The sequence below is a fragment of the Hylobates moloch genome, unplaced genomic scaffold, assembly GCF_009828535.3.
Source record: "Hylobates moloch isolate HMO894 unplaced genomic scaffold, HMol_V3 SCAFFOLD_5, whole genome shotgun sequence".
In the NCBI taxonomy this organism is placed as follows: domain Eukaryota; kingdom Metazoa; phylum Chordata; class Mammalia; order Primates; family Hylobatidae; genus Hylobates; species Hylobates moloch.
The window spans coordinates 145,038,830-145,052,867 of NW_026652280.1; the positions used below are offsets into that span (position 1 = coordinate 145,038,830).

The following is a 14,038-nucleotide window of genomic DNA, read 5'->3' on the forward strand; positions in this document are numbered from 1 at the left end:
CCTGGGGGAACGTAAGAGGAAATTTGGAATCAAGTGGTCCACAGTTCACGTAGCAGGAGTTGTGGAAAGGCAGTTTCCTTTAGGATGTATGTGTAGGTAGAGGAGGCAATGATAAAAATTCCTAGTAAACGGATTCCCTGTTTTACTGATATAATATAGCTGTAGTCTCAGTCAGTATTGACATATCATGTAAGTGATTTAGATCTCCAAATCTAGTTTAAGGATTTTCTGAATTTTCAGACTTTTCTACTATTGTCCAAATATATTGGATAATTTTCAACTCTCTCCTTCCTTCCTTCTGAGGATATGAGGTAGAGTCTGTATCTAAATATGAGAAATAACTGGTTGTCAACATGACTGAATTGGTCAGTATTGTTGGTCATGGCAGGTCCTCACAATCAATTCAGAAGTGCCATGATCCTTCTACAATTGGGATTGATTATTATGAAAGCCAGCTGTGGCTCATCTATTTTATTGCAGATGGCCACAGCCTTTGATTCTACTGAGAAAAGTAATTTGTCACCAAAAACTCAAATGCTGCCTTCACAGTATTTTACTTTCAAAGACATAGGGAGGATAAATGACCATATGGAACTAAACGTGGATTTGTCAAACCTGTTACTGAGAGTCTTTTCTGTGTTGCAAGTGGGAAAACGGGGGCTCTTGGTTTCCAGTTCTAAAGCTTCTTTGCATAAACAAATGTCCGTGGATTTAACTGGACATAATTTTTGCTCCTTTGCCTTGCACACACGTGACTTATGTCTGGGTTTGCAGCTTAAGAAGTTCATGTAACTCCCTATGAAAAGACAAATGTATCACTCCAGTTGTAATAATAAAATATAATAATATATGAAGCTTCTAACAAATGGTTTTGTTGTTGCACTTATTACTTTCCAATTTTGATAAGCATTTACGTTTCCATGCAAAATTACTTTATTCATTTCAGTAATAAAGAAAGAAATAGATGAAATAGAAGTTTGATTTGAAAGTCTCTGTTTTGCTCAAGATAAGCTGGTAAAAGGACATTTGTTGAAGTTACTAAGGACCATATTTTTAAAAGCTCACTGTTAATTTGAACCCTATCAAAGGAACACACATATGTGCACCCATTTTTCCACATAAATCAGGAAAGATGAATAATTGAAGTGCTTTTGTGTTTTAAATTTTCATTAAATGTAACTCTAATGCTCATCCTAGGCCCCAGTCTTGTATCGAGTTTACTTTAGGAAAATGAATTCATTCAAGATATAACGGACTAAATAAAACTTCCCATCAGGAAACCTATACAAACTGAGCAAAAAAAAAAAAAGTTTAAGAGAAGTAATGGATTTATTAGACTCCTCTAAATATATTCTTTTATAATTTTTATGGGTATATTATTCTGGTCGTCCAAAGAGCTGATCTTCACTACCTAGATGAAATCATATTGGTATTTGGTGTAACAGACTCTAAAAAGAATGAAAAGACACATTTCTTGGGAAGAATTCAAGAACTCTTGCTTAACAAATTGCTGCTGCCAAAACTTGAAAAAGAAAATAGAAAAGAAAATAAATGGCAGTAGATTTTTGTGACACAAACCAAGTACTGAATTTTTGGTATGTTATTTGATAATTTAAAAAGCATATGTAAGTCACAAGTCACAATGCTGGGTAAATTGTGTATATGGTGTTACTGTATTCATTCTACGTTTTAATTTAAAAGGAAACATATCAGTTCGGATTTTATGGGTAGGCTAGAATGTTAGCCTCTAGGGAAGCTTGAGGAATTTGCGTGGTTAGACAGCCTTGGATTCTGAATCTTTCTACAACCATGTCCAGTCATCAAATAACTAGAGATTTCCTTTATTGCTTGTCCTTCACCTATAAAAAGAAGGAAATGATGATGTTTATCAGAAACCTCTGTAGCAGATGGAAGAGCAGCAAAGATCAATAGGTTAATATTTATAAACCACAACTGAGGTGATAAAAAGTCTGTGAATGCATAAAATAAACATTATACTAATGATAGACTATTGATCATAATAAATTACTTTGCTCCAGGATAATACCTTTCATTTGTTCTGTAGACTGCATGCACGTTAGTCTCAGCTAGATACTAAGTAATAGTAATAATGATCATATAATAACCCCAAGACTGATGTGGAGAGCAGAGATCTCAGTATACTTTCTAAAGAAATTTTTTTATTATTATTAAAGTTTTTCACCTGAGACATGAAAAAATGAAAACTTTTATAATGCTGTCCTAAAGCTAAGCATTCACCGAGACACCATAATGTACCCTCCTGTTCTAGCTTTGCACTTAGAAATTTTATAAATAAAAATTTGAAAATAATTTACATTTTGTTGAGCATTTTTAACTTTTTCAAAGGATTTTCTATATTTATTTATCATTTGCCACTTATGACAACCAAATGAAATATGTGAATATACAGATGCTTCTTGACTTAAAACAGGATTATGTCCCAACAAACTCACTGTAAAGTCATAGTGGATTGATCCTAAATTGAGGACCATCTGTATAGGAAGTTCAGAGAAGAATTACTATTCCTCATTTTAGTTGATGATATTAACATTCTTCTAGTCATCTAGATTCATAACCTCAGTTTAATCTCCTTTTACCTCCTTGCTCACTGCCTTGAAATCAATTTTCAGTCTCATATATTTCTAGATCAAAATATCTCTTGCACCTGTCTTTCTATTTGCCTACTACCTGGCTTAGGTCTCAGTTTTAAGAAATCTGTATCATTGTCCTAATCCTCCAACTGGCCTTCCCACCACTGTTTCTGTCTTTCTTAATCCATTCTTCATTTTATTTATTTATTTTTTGAGACAGGGTCTCACTCTGTTGCCCAGGCTGGAGTGCAGTGGTGCTGTCATGGCTCACTGCAGCCTCGACCTCCCAGGCTCAGGCAATCCTCCTGCCTCAGCCTCCCACGTAGCTGGGACTACAGACGCATGCCACCATGCCTGGTTATTTTTTTAATTTTAATTTTAATTTTAATTTTTTGTAGAAAGGGGATTTCACTTTGTTGCCCAGGATGGTCTCGAACTTCTGTGTTCAAGTGATCCTCCTGCCTCGACCTGCCAAAGTGTTGAGATTACAAGCGTGAATCACCACATGCAGCTACATCTACATATTTTTTTTTAAAGTACATTTTAAATTTCAGATTAGTTTCATTTTTACAGAAAAACTATGAAGACAGTACAGAAAATTTCCTTACATCCAGTTTTTCCTATTAGTAACATCTTACTATGATAATGACTGAATTAAAGTTTGTAGTTTTTTCAGTTTTCATTATTTTTTACTGAATGTCTTTTTTTATCCAGGGTACCACATTCCATCCAGTTTTTGTGTCTCCTTAGAATACTCTTGGCTCTGACAGTTTCTCAGAAGTTCTTTGTTTTTGATAACCTTGATAGTTAATTTAATACCTGGTGGAGACAAATAATATGAAGGAAAACAGGGCTGGATAAAAAGAGAGAGAGGAAAGGGGGCTGCTATTTCAGATGTGATGGCTAAGCAGGACACTTTTTGAGGAGACAGCATTTGAACTAGTACTGGAATGTATTGAGAGATCAAGCCAGGAAACTATCTATGAAAAGAAATTTCTTGGCCCAGGAAACACCAATAAGGAGGGCCTGAAGTGGGGCTCTGGTGGGTTTAGTAAATATAGTAAGAAAGCTACTATGGATGTAATTAAGTGGCTGTCAGAAAGAGTGACAGATACTGAGGTCAGAGTGGCAGTCATGGGGATCATGTGGAAAAGGTCTTTGGTTTTATTCTGAATGTAATGGAAAGTCCTTGGAGCATTTTGAGGAGATTCATATATATGTTTTGCTTGTTTATTTGTCTGCTTTGTTTTTTGAGACAGGGTCTCACTCTGTGCCCTGGCTGTAGTGCAGTGGTGGGATCATAGCTAACCGCAGCCTTGACCTCCTGGGCTCAAGCAATCCTCTTATCTCAGTCTCCTGAGTAGCTGGGATCACAGATGTGTGCCACCATGCTCAGCTAATTTACTTATTTTTTTATTTTTTGCAGAGACAAGCTTTCGCTATGTTGCACAGGCTATTCTTGAACTCCTGGGCTCAAGTGATCCCCCATCTCTACCACCAAATTACTGGGATTACAGGGATGAGCCATCATGCCTGGATATATACATATATATATACACACACACACACACACACACACACACATACATATCTACGTATATATATAACACACTATATATATGTGTGTGTATATATATGTGTGTGTGTGTGTGTGTGTGTGTATAGATTTACTTATTTTTTGAGACAGTGTCACTCTGTCACCCAGGCTGGAATGCAGTCGTGTGATCCTGGCTCACTGCAACCTCCACCTCCCAGGTTCAAGCTATTCTCCTGCCTCAGCCTCATGAGTAGCTGGGATTACAGGGGTGTGCCATCACACCCAGCTAATTTTTGTATTTTTAGTAGAGGTGAGGTTTCACCATGTTGGTCAGGCTGGTCTCAAACTCCTGACCTCAAGTCATCCTCCCACGGTGGCCTCCCAAAGTGTTGGGATTACAGGCATGAGCCACTGCACCCAGCCTGACACATATATTTTTAAAACAGCAAAAGTATATACATAATTTTGCATCATATTATTATCATAATATTTTTAATTATTAGCCATATATCATAACCTAGAGCTGATCTGGATTACTAACCCAATCATATTCCAGGATCCTCAGTCTCTGGCTCGTATTAATGTTCTCTTTGCAGGACATGTTTCTGTCATTTTTCTTTGTCAAAGTTCTATTCAGTCTCAAGATCCATCTCAAACATCACCACTTTTAGGAAATCTTTTCCAATCCTTCTGTCTCGGATGCATTCTTTCTCATGTGTGATAGCTTGGGGGAAATTACCATGTAGAAATATAGCATTTTGAATTGGATGGGCTTGTGTTTGAATCTAGTCTTCTACAAATTATTAGGTTATTCTGAGTTCTTTACATGCAAAATGGAGATATTTTGTTACCTTATGAGGTTGCCTCTGGGATACATTAGAAGCTAAATAAACACTATTCAGAGTAAATTCTTTAAAATTTTGTGATGACATTTACCTAATCCCTCCTTTGATAATAGGTGTTAATATTTTCATATACTTAAAATATCATCTTGCACCTATTATGTGTAACTGCTTTCTCAAATGCTAAGGGTAGGAACAGGAGGTTAAAAGAAGAAAAAGGTTATGATGGAGTCCCTGCATTCCAAGGAGCTTTTACTTGGGTGAGAGACAAGGCATGTACACATATATTACAAGAGAGTAAATGCAAGGAGGAGAAACCTGCAGAAGATGGGTTGAGAGTGGAAAGGATCATCCCCAAGTTTCTGAAAATGGATCACTGGTATAGGTGTTTACATCTGTGCTACCATCAAAAGCCATCTGGAATCACTGTCTCTCCCCTGCATAATTCCTTAATTGTAGTGAGTGCTGAATAAATGTTAATTGAAATTCCTAACTTTATAAATGAGGACACAGGCACAGATTGTTAAGATGTGGCATGCCCACTCGTAACACCACCTAGAAAAGCTGGGCTAGGAAGTAGCTTTGCTGAGGCCTGGCCTGTGAGTTACACTCAGTCCTTCCATCAGAAAGCCAAAGGGCTCCCTATGGTGGCAAAGTTACTCAGAAGATTCCCTTAGCAGGAACTTAATCAGATCTGTGGGCCCTAAGAACTTCTTCATAAATAAATGACATAAAAACATAGATAATATGACTATGAGAAAACTCAAACCAGGCCAGGTGCAGTGGCTCATGCCTGTGATTCCTGTGCCTTAGGGGGATCACTTGAGGCCAGGAGTTCAAGACCAGCCTGGAAAACCTACTAAGACTGTCTCTAAACAAAACAAAACAAAACAATTAAGAAATTAAAAAAAAAAAACAAACTAAAACTACATCTGAATATGTAGTTTGACTGAGTAAAGCTAACCAGTTATTTCCCTAAATCTCGATACACAGTGTAAAAACGAGGCATGGTAAGTAACATTTGATAATGACCCAGCTTTATAACAACTGAAAATTCCTCCTAAATTTTTGCCTCATTTTCATGAACATCAATCAGTTAGCAGTCAATTATTGAGTGCCTTTGCTAGCACATGCTAATACTAGCTGCTTCCTTCTGAAGCATGTTTGTTGAACAAAGTAATCATTTAGGTTATGATGGTATTTTTACCTGCCTCAAATAAACTGTCAACAGAAGGAAGCCCACCACCGTGGCATAAATACCTAACAATGTCCTGTACTGAGAACGGCCTGTCACTATCACAGCTAATCATGGAGGTGGGGATTTACCACATACAAAGCGCTTTTGTATTGACTTCTTAATTTGTTCTTTACAATAACACTGAGGTAGCTTTTTCTGTTATCTTTTGTTTTAAAGATGGGGAAACTGAGGCCAAGTGGTTTTTTTGAGGATAGCTAATAGGACAGGATTTGAACTTACATAACCTCACGCCAAAGCCCAAACTCTTTAACAAGAAGTTAAAAAAATATTAAAATGAAATAACAAATATTGGTGCAGGAACACATAGAATAAATATGTTTACCCATATATAAAACCAAGTATAAAATGAGCCAATCCTGACAGAAAACTCCTGATGAGGCTAGGAAAGACAGTGCTTGTGATCCTTTCTGGCTTCAGTGTTATCCGTTCAATGAACTTGACAGAAAAGCCCTGTGCAGTCATTACTTCTCTTGTTTTCTAATAGCAGAGTGAGGTGGCTTAGTTATAAAGGTCTTGAGATGGCTCAAATGCAGTCCTCTGATCACTGGTGGTGGATGGGGTCAGATAGCAAACAAGACAAAGTTTGGCTTCAACACTAATATTTACTACCCAAATTCGTCACTTGTATAGAAGTACCTCTGTATCCTATCTTAAATCTCAGAAGCTCAACGTCTTCATATTGTCTTTCAGAAGGCCAACCCCTCTGGAGTCTCACTAGGCTCTGTCCTGCAATCCAAATGCCTGAAATGCTTTGATCCTTTTATTTCCTCATGAAAGCAGCCCCTTGGTGCCATCCCAGAAAGATCTTTGGAGGAAAGCAAGCTCATGAAAAAATTCAGGCCACTAGTTGAGTGACTGTTAATTTTTATTCTTTACTTTCATACTGAAGGAGATTCTCCTCTTCATTCATTAGTTCATCCATTCTTTTGTTCAATAACTATTTAGCAGCCAATTATGCACCAGATATTGTGCTAATTTCTGTAGGTAAAGTAGTGAACAAGGGAGACCTGGATCTTGACTTCATGAACTTTTATTCTAGCAGTGGAAGCCTATTAAATAACTACTTTTGTGACAAATTAAATGTAATTGTAATTAATGTAATGATAGACAAGTACAAGGTGTTATGAACATGTATAATCTTCCTGAGTCTGGGGGTTTAGAGAAGATTTCTTGAATAAATGATTTGTAAGCTGAGATCTGAAGATGAATAGAAATTTGTAAGATAAAACAATTATTGATTACACAATGAGAAAGTACAGGAATAGACTTAGTAAGAAACTTGAAGATAAATTACACACGAAGTCTGAACCCAAGGAATTTTAAATATAAAGGGAAAGATTAGATTTATCTATAAATGTAGTTGAAGATGGTATTATGAGAAAAGTATAACAAAGTTTTATGGGAATTCAGAGGGAAAATGAGGATATTTTCAGCTTGGAAGCACAAAGGTGGAATTTGATGCAGGCTTTAAGCGATAGTGTAGTGGTTACTGTGTTGTACCACACAAATCTCCCTTTGAAGTAGTCTCTTTGAGTATGATTGAGATATTCATTCTCTGAGATCCTGTGAGCATAAGATGGTAAGGGCTCCATAACGGCTTTTTTGACATAAAGGAACATGCCACCTCCAAGTTTATGCCTCCCCCAGGAGGTGGCCCTCATCCAGTGAGTAGTTAATGTGGCAATACAAAGATCTGGCCCTTGGTCTTTATTTTGGTTACCTCTGAAGGATCATCTCAGCTTCAGAGGTTCCAACGGGATGAGCTAAGTCTACACTTACAATTATATCACATTTTAATTTCCTCCAATCCTTCTCCCCTTGCTTTTTTCAGAGTTATTCCTAACAGCACTGCCCAATAAACCTCTGCACACAAATCTCAATCTCAGTATCTGTTTACTGGGAGAGCCCAACTTGAACTAGTTGGTACTGGGAGTGGTGTTAGGAAGAAGACCATAAAACAGAATTCTGGAGCTGGACAAATCAGCTGACTATGACCATCACTGTTAGTGGTTGGAGTGTGGCTATCTCCTGATGTGCCATAGCAAGGCAAGGATAAAACTTCCACCAGTGGGGAATTGGACTTAGAATAAGATGCTGATGGAAGGAATGTACTGCTGGGAGCAGTGTCTCAGGTGTTTGAGATGTTTGAAGAAAATTGTAATTACAAGAGTCATGGTGTGCCAGGTGTGATGGCTCATGCCTGTAATCCCAGCACTTGGGGAGGCCAAGGTGGGAGGATCACTTGAGGTCAGGAGTTCGAGACCAGCCTGGGCAACATGTTGAAACCCCTCTCTACCAAAAAAATACAAAAATTAGCTGGACGTGGTGGTGCCCACCTGTAATCCCAACTACTCAGGAGGCTGAGGTGGGAGAATCGCTTGACCTTAGGAGGTGGAGGTTGCAGTGAGCTGAAATTGCACCATCATATTACAGCCTAGGCGACAGAGTGAGACCCTGTCTCAAACAACTACAACAAAAAAAGTCATGTCACTGGATGGCTATTGCCGAGGGGGAACCTATATACACTGGAGAAAGTCAATGGAAGGCCGAGATTAATTACCAGTTACAAGCTAAGTGTGAAAGCCAGAGGACCTACTGGATAACATTAAAAGGATTTTTGTCTTCTATAGTTGGAAAGCAGATGTCAACCCAGTGCTTAACCATCCAAGTAACAAATCTCCAGAGGAAGTTGCATTTTCCATCTTAGCAAGCCTGCCATGTCCAGGTGAGAAATGGGTTAAGGACATCTAACTTGATGTGTTAAAATTCTCAAATCTTTAGATACTCTGAACTTGCTGGGATTGCAGTAGTGGCCTACCCTTCCTGGTTAAAGGCTACTGCTTAAAGATGATGCAGAGGTCTCTGTTTTGCCAGAGAACATACAGAACATCTGTATTTAATTCTACCTTCCCTCCTCATCACCAGATGACAAAATAGGTTAAATCACAACAAAAAATCAGGCAGATAAGTGCCAAACCTGCTAAGAGGGGGAAATAACTGTGCCCTCCAACAGTTGGAATAGTAGGATCCCAAGATAATAAGCACTTTAGAAGCAAGGTAAGATGTGACGAAGGCGAGTTTGGAGTGGCAACCAGGATGCGGGGAAATGCTGATCTGCGGAGAGCAATGGAGATAATTAATAGAATATCTTATTTCTAGGTAAATGGGGAATCATCAAGTGTATTGCTTATCTATATAGTTTTTAAAAAACAGGAGGCCAAGGGTGACTATCATAAATAAATAATATTTGTATTTCTATAACTGAGACTATTTTCATATCTGAAATCATTATTGACTAAAGAATAAGTTCTAGGACTTAAGACCTTGCAACATTACAGCAAGAAAATACACGAACTGTTACCCTAGTTCTTCCCACTAAGGTACTTCTGGGCCGTTCCAAATTGGGAAAAGGGGATTGCTCAGACATTTTTGAGGACTGTTGGATTCAGGGTTTCAGCTGATCTTGATATAGAGCATTAGAGTGGACATGCATACAGTCCAAGAAGAGACATATTTGGTATCTGGTAAAATCCCTACATTGGTTTCTTCACCCAGTGAGGAAGAGCTATCACAGGGAAAGCCGAGCAGCAGCCTTCGAAAGTGCTCCCCTCAAAATTCAGTCAAGATAGTTAATCAAGAACAATACTGTATCCTGAAAAAAAAAATGACAGATATTAGCACCATTGTTAAAGACTGGAATGATGCAGGAAAGATGGTCCCCATAATACCTCCTGTTTAATTCACCAGCCTATAGAAACACAGATGGTGCCTAGATGATTACAGCCGACTTCTCCTGACTCAACCAAGGAGTAGCACCAGTTGAAGCTGCAATGCCTAACATGCTGTCTTCGTTTAAAAGATTAATGAGGCTTCAAGCACATGGTATGTTACTACTGAGTTGAAGCATGCAGTCTTTTCCATCTTCATCAAGAAGGAGGACTCTAAAAAAGTGAGTTATTATAAGGTAGAAAAGAGTGTACATTTATTGTATTGCTCCGTATCTTGTGCTATCAAAAGATAATCAGAAGGTATCTGGACCTTATATACATGCTACATATATCTCATTGGACTACTATATTGATGTTGTTAATCAGACCAGATGAGCAAAAAGTAGCCTGTATACCGAAGGCCTTAGTAGGTATGTGTACGCCAAAGGGTTGAAGATAAAAATTTTCGAAGATTCAACGACCTGACTAATCAGTGACATTTTTAGGTGTCTAGTGCATGCCAGAACATCACTTCCAAAGTAAAGGACAAATCATTGCAACTTATACTTCTACAACTAAAAAGTAAATATAGTGTTTAGCAGGCTTCTTCAGGTTCTGGAGGCATCATATTCCACATTAAGAATTACTGTTATGGCTGGGTATGGTGGCTCATGCCTGCAATCCCAGCACTTTGGGAGGCCGAGGCAGGCGGATAACCTGAGACCAGCCTGACCAACATGGAGAAATTCCATCTCTACTAACAATACAAAATTAGCCAGGTGAGGTGGCCCATGCCTGTAATCCTAGCTACTTGGGAGGCTGAGGCAGGAGAATCGCTTGAACCTGGGAGGCAGAGGTTGCGGTGGGCCAAGATCATGACATTGCACTCCACTCTGGGCAACAAGAGTGAGACTCCGCCTCAAAAAAAAAAAAAAAAAAAGAAAAAGAATTATTGCTCCAACCCATTTCCTGACTGGCACAGAACAGAAGTCTGCCACCTTTAAGAAATACGTTCTTGTATAATCCAGAGTACAATTCAAGGCACCTTGCCACTTGGGCTATACAATACTTTATGGTATTACAGGTATCTATGGTGGGTAAAACCCTTAAAAGAGTATTTGCAACATAGATATGGAGCCTGTCATGCCCTTGGCAGCCCAGAGTTATACACTATTGAAATAAACAGCTTCTTTATTATCTTCTTTATCTCAGTATGTCACTGAGTTCTGGTAGACATGGAGAATCTAACTGTGAAACATCAAATGTCATGGGGCCAGAGACGCCCACTGTGAGTTGTGTTCTGGCAGACTCACTGAATCATAAGATGGGGCTGGCCCAGCCACAGACCATCATGAGATGGAAATGGTTCATCTGAGATGGATTGTGAGTAGAACCATAAAGTACAAGGAAGAGGCTTGAGCAGGTTGCTCAGGACACCGTGCTCTGGCATATCAGTGTTGCACTGGAATCTTTCCCTTAGCTAACACCTATGGCCACACAAAGGAGAGTCCCTTATGACTAGGCGATGAAAGAGTAAAAAGGTTGAATGTGTTTTACAGGTGGGTTAGCTTGGAACATGGGTATAGATACACTAGAGCTCAGGAATTGTCTTAACAAAGTATAATAAGGAAAAATTCCTCTGTTAAGCATAGTTTTGTTTAGTATACCTAATCAAGCACTTTGTGTGGAAAGAGAAGTGGCTCAAACTAAGAACATATATGGGCTCCTGGACACTGTCAAGTGGTTACGCTTGTTGGTTAGGTGAATAAAAAGGACAAAGAACAAAATATGCAGATAAGGATGCCTAGAGAAGAGGCACGTGAATAGACCTATGGGAGTGTGCAGAGAGTGGGGCAAACTTTGCATTGCATGTAATTTCCAGCAGAAAGCACTCATTATGGAAAAGTTACTAAACACTCAAGTAGATCACTCATACAGTTGATATCAGTCAGCCTTTGTTATCAACCACCTGAGTTCTGGCAAAAGGGGCTTATGAACAGAGTAGTTATGATGGAGTGTAGGAGCTCCAATGTATGACTATTTCCTTACCAAGACTGATCTTGCTAATATTGTTACCTAAAGTTCATCATGTCAGCATACAAACCAATGATGAGCCCCTGATATGTCATCAGCTCTCGAGGAGACCAACCACCAACTTGGTGGCAAGCTGTTTTCACTGGCTTCCTCCTACTCTGGAAAGGGCAGTGATTGATATTGATGGAAATCATCATACATTCCTGGTACGAGTTTCCACTTCTGGCTTATAGAGCCTCAGCTAGAACCGCTGCCTGACAGTGTTTGATCCACCAGCGTAGAATCTTGCCTAGCATTTTTTTGGATTAAAGAAGCCATTTTATAGCCATGAAGGTATGATGGCAGGTGCGTGATCATGGGATACACTGGTTCTGTCACATCCTGCACCCCCCCAGTGGTTGTTGGTTGAATAGTCTCTTGAAGGTAGAAGTGAGGTGCTAATTTGTGCGTATAGGTGCTAGCCCATGGAATGCAATACTCAAATAAATGACTATAATAGGATGCTATATCCTTAGTAGGTAGAATTCATGAGTCTGGAAATATGGGGTAGAAATAGAGGAGGCCTCACTCACCATCATTTCCAGTGGCTCACTTGGGGCGTTTGTGCTTCCTACATTTGTAACTCTAGGTTTTGTACGTCTGGAAATGTTCTTAGATGAGGAATGGTGACCCCAAGGGATGTATCCTGAATTCCATTAAACTATGTTATGGATCCCACCCAGTCATATCAGATTCTTTTTACAAGAGACCAATAGGCAAGGAGAGGAATAGTGACCCTGGTAAGCTAATTGAAACTTATAAGCAGGAAAAGATAGGGATGCTGTTACACACTGGGAGCACAGAAGAACACAGTGGGCTCCCAGGTGAGACACTGGGGTATTTCTTGGTACTGTCTTATACAATTTGATGGTAAAAGGAAACATAGAGCAGCCATGATCTGAGAAATTTATGGTGACCCGGGGATCGGAATCCTCAGAAATTAAGATCTAATTTTCCCTACCTTATAAACTACTTACATCAGCAGAGGTGTTAGACTAGGGTTAGGGGAATCAAAAATGGATAGTGGAGGAAAGACAATGAGTATCAGCTGTAGTCTTCAGCTGTACTTTGTTGCACAACTTTCCTCTCCTGAGTGGCCCCAGGGAAAGAGACCAACCAGAATTCTGGCATTTTTCCTATGTGGGTGCACCTACTTTATGAAACAAGTGGTTTGAGTGGCACAAGGGATTGGCTAAACTGGATGTGTTGTACTGTGCAGGTCTGCTTTCAGAACCTGCCAATTTGAGCTACTTGTGACTGTTCATAGCTTTCTTCATCTCTCTCCTACTTCCTGTTGAAGAAAGATGGCTTGCCAAAAGTTATATCCCATTTCCAGGGCAGCCAGCCTCCAATGACTGGTCGATACAGAGGTACGTAGACCTGTCTGACTGCTTTACCTGGATTGGAGGCATCTCTGAAAACTTTTCTCAGCTTCAGGGCTCTCAGCAGAATCAGTAGAGTCAAATGTTGCAATTTTATCTGAGTTCAACTTCAACGTGTTCCTTCCCAAACAATCCTGTTTTGTTTTGTCTTTTGTGCTTACTGTCTCTTACGGTGTGAAAGTTTGTGTCCCCTTCAAATTCATGTGTTGAAATCCTAACCCCCAAGGTGAGGGTATTAGGAGGTAGGGTCTTTTAGGGGTGATTAGATCATGAAGGCAGATCCACTCTGCCCTTCCTACCAAGTGAGGATACAGATAGAAGGCTTCATCTACAAACCGGGAAACGGGCCCTCACCAGACACTGCGCCTGCTGGCACCTTGATCTTAACCTTTTCAACTTCCAGGACTGTGAGAAATAAATTTCTGTTGTTTATAAAAGCTATCCAGATTTTAATATTTTGTTACAGCAGCCTGAGCAGACTAACACGCTCTCTTAGTTCCACTCTAGAGAGCACTACCCAATTAAACCCCGTGTACATGCTTCAGAGTCTAGGAGTCTTAGGAACTGTTGTATGACACCTGAGTAGGAGGAACATGTATTTTCTGTTAAGAAAACAGCTTGTGTAAA

At 39.3% G+C, this 14,038-nt stretch overlaps 1 pseudogene; it reads right to left on the minus strand.

The window, feature by feature from the left end:
• Positions 1 to 12,184, minus strand: part of LOC116467981 (heterogeneous nuclear ribonucleoprotein A3-like) — a 152,007-nt pseudogene extending 139,823 nt beyond the window's left edge.
• Positions 12,185 to 14,038: the final 1,854 nt, after the last annotated feature.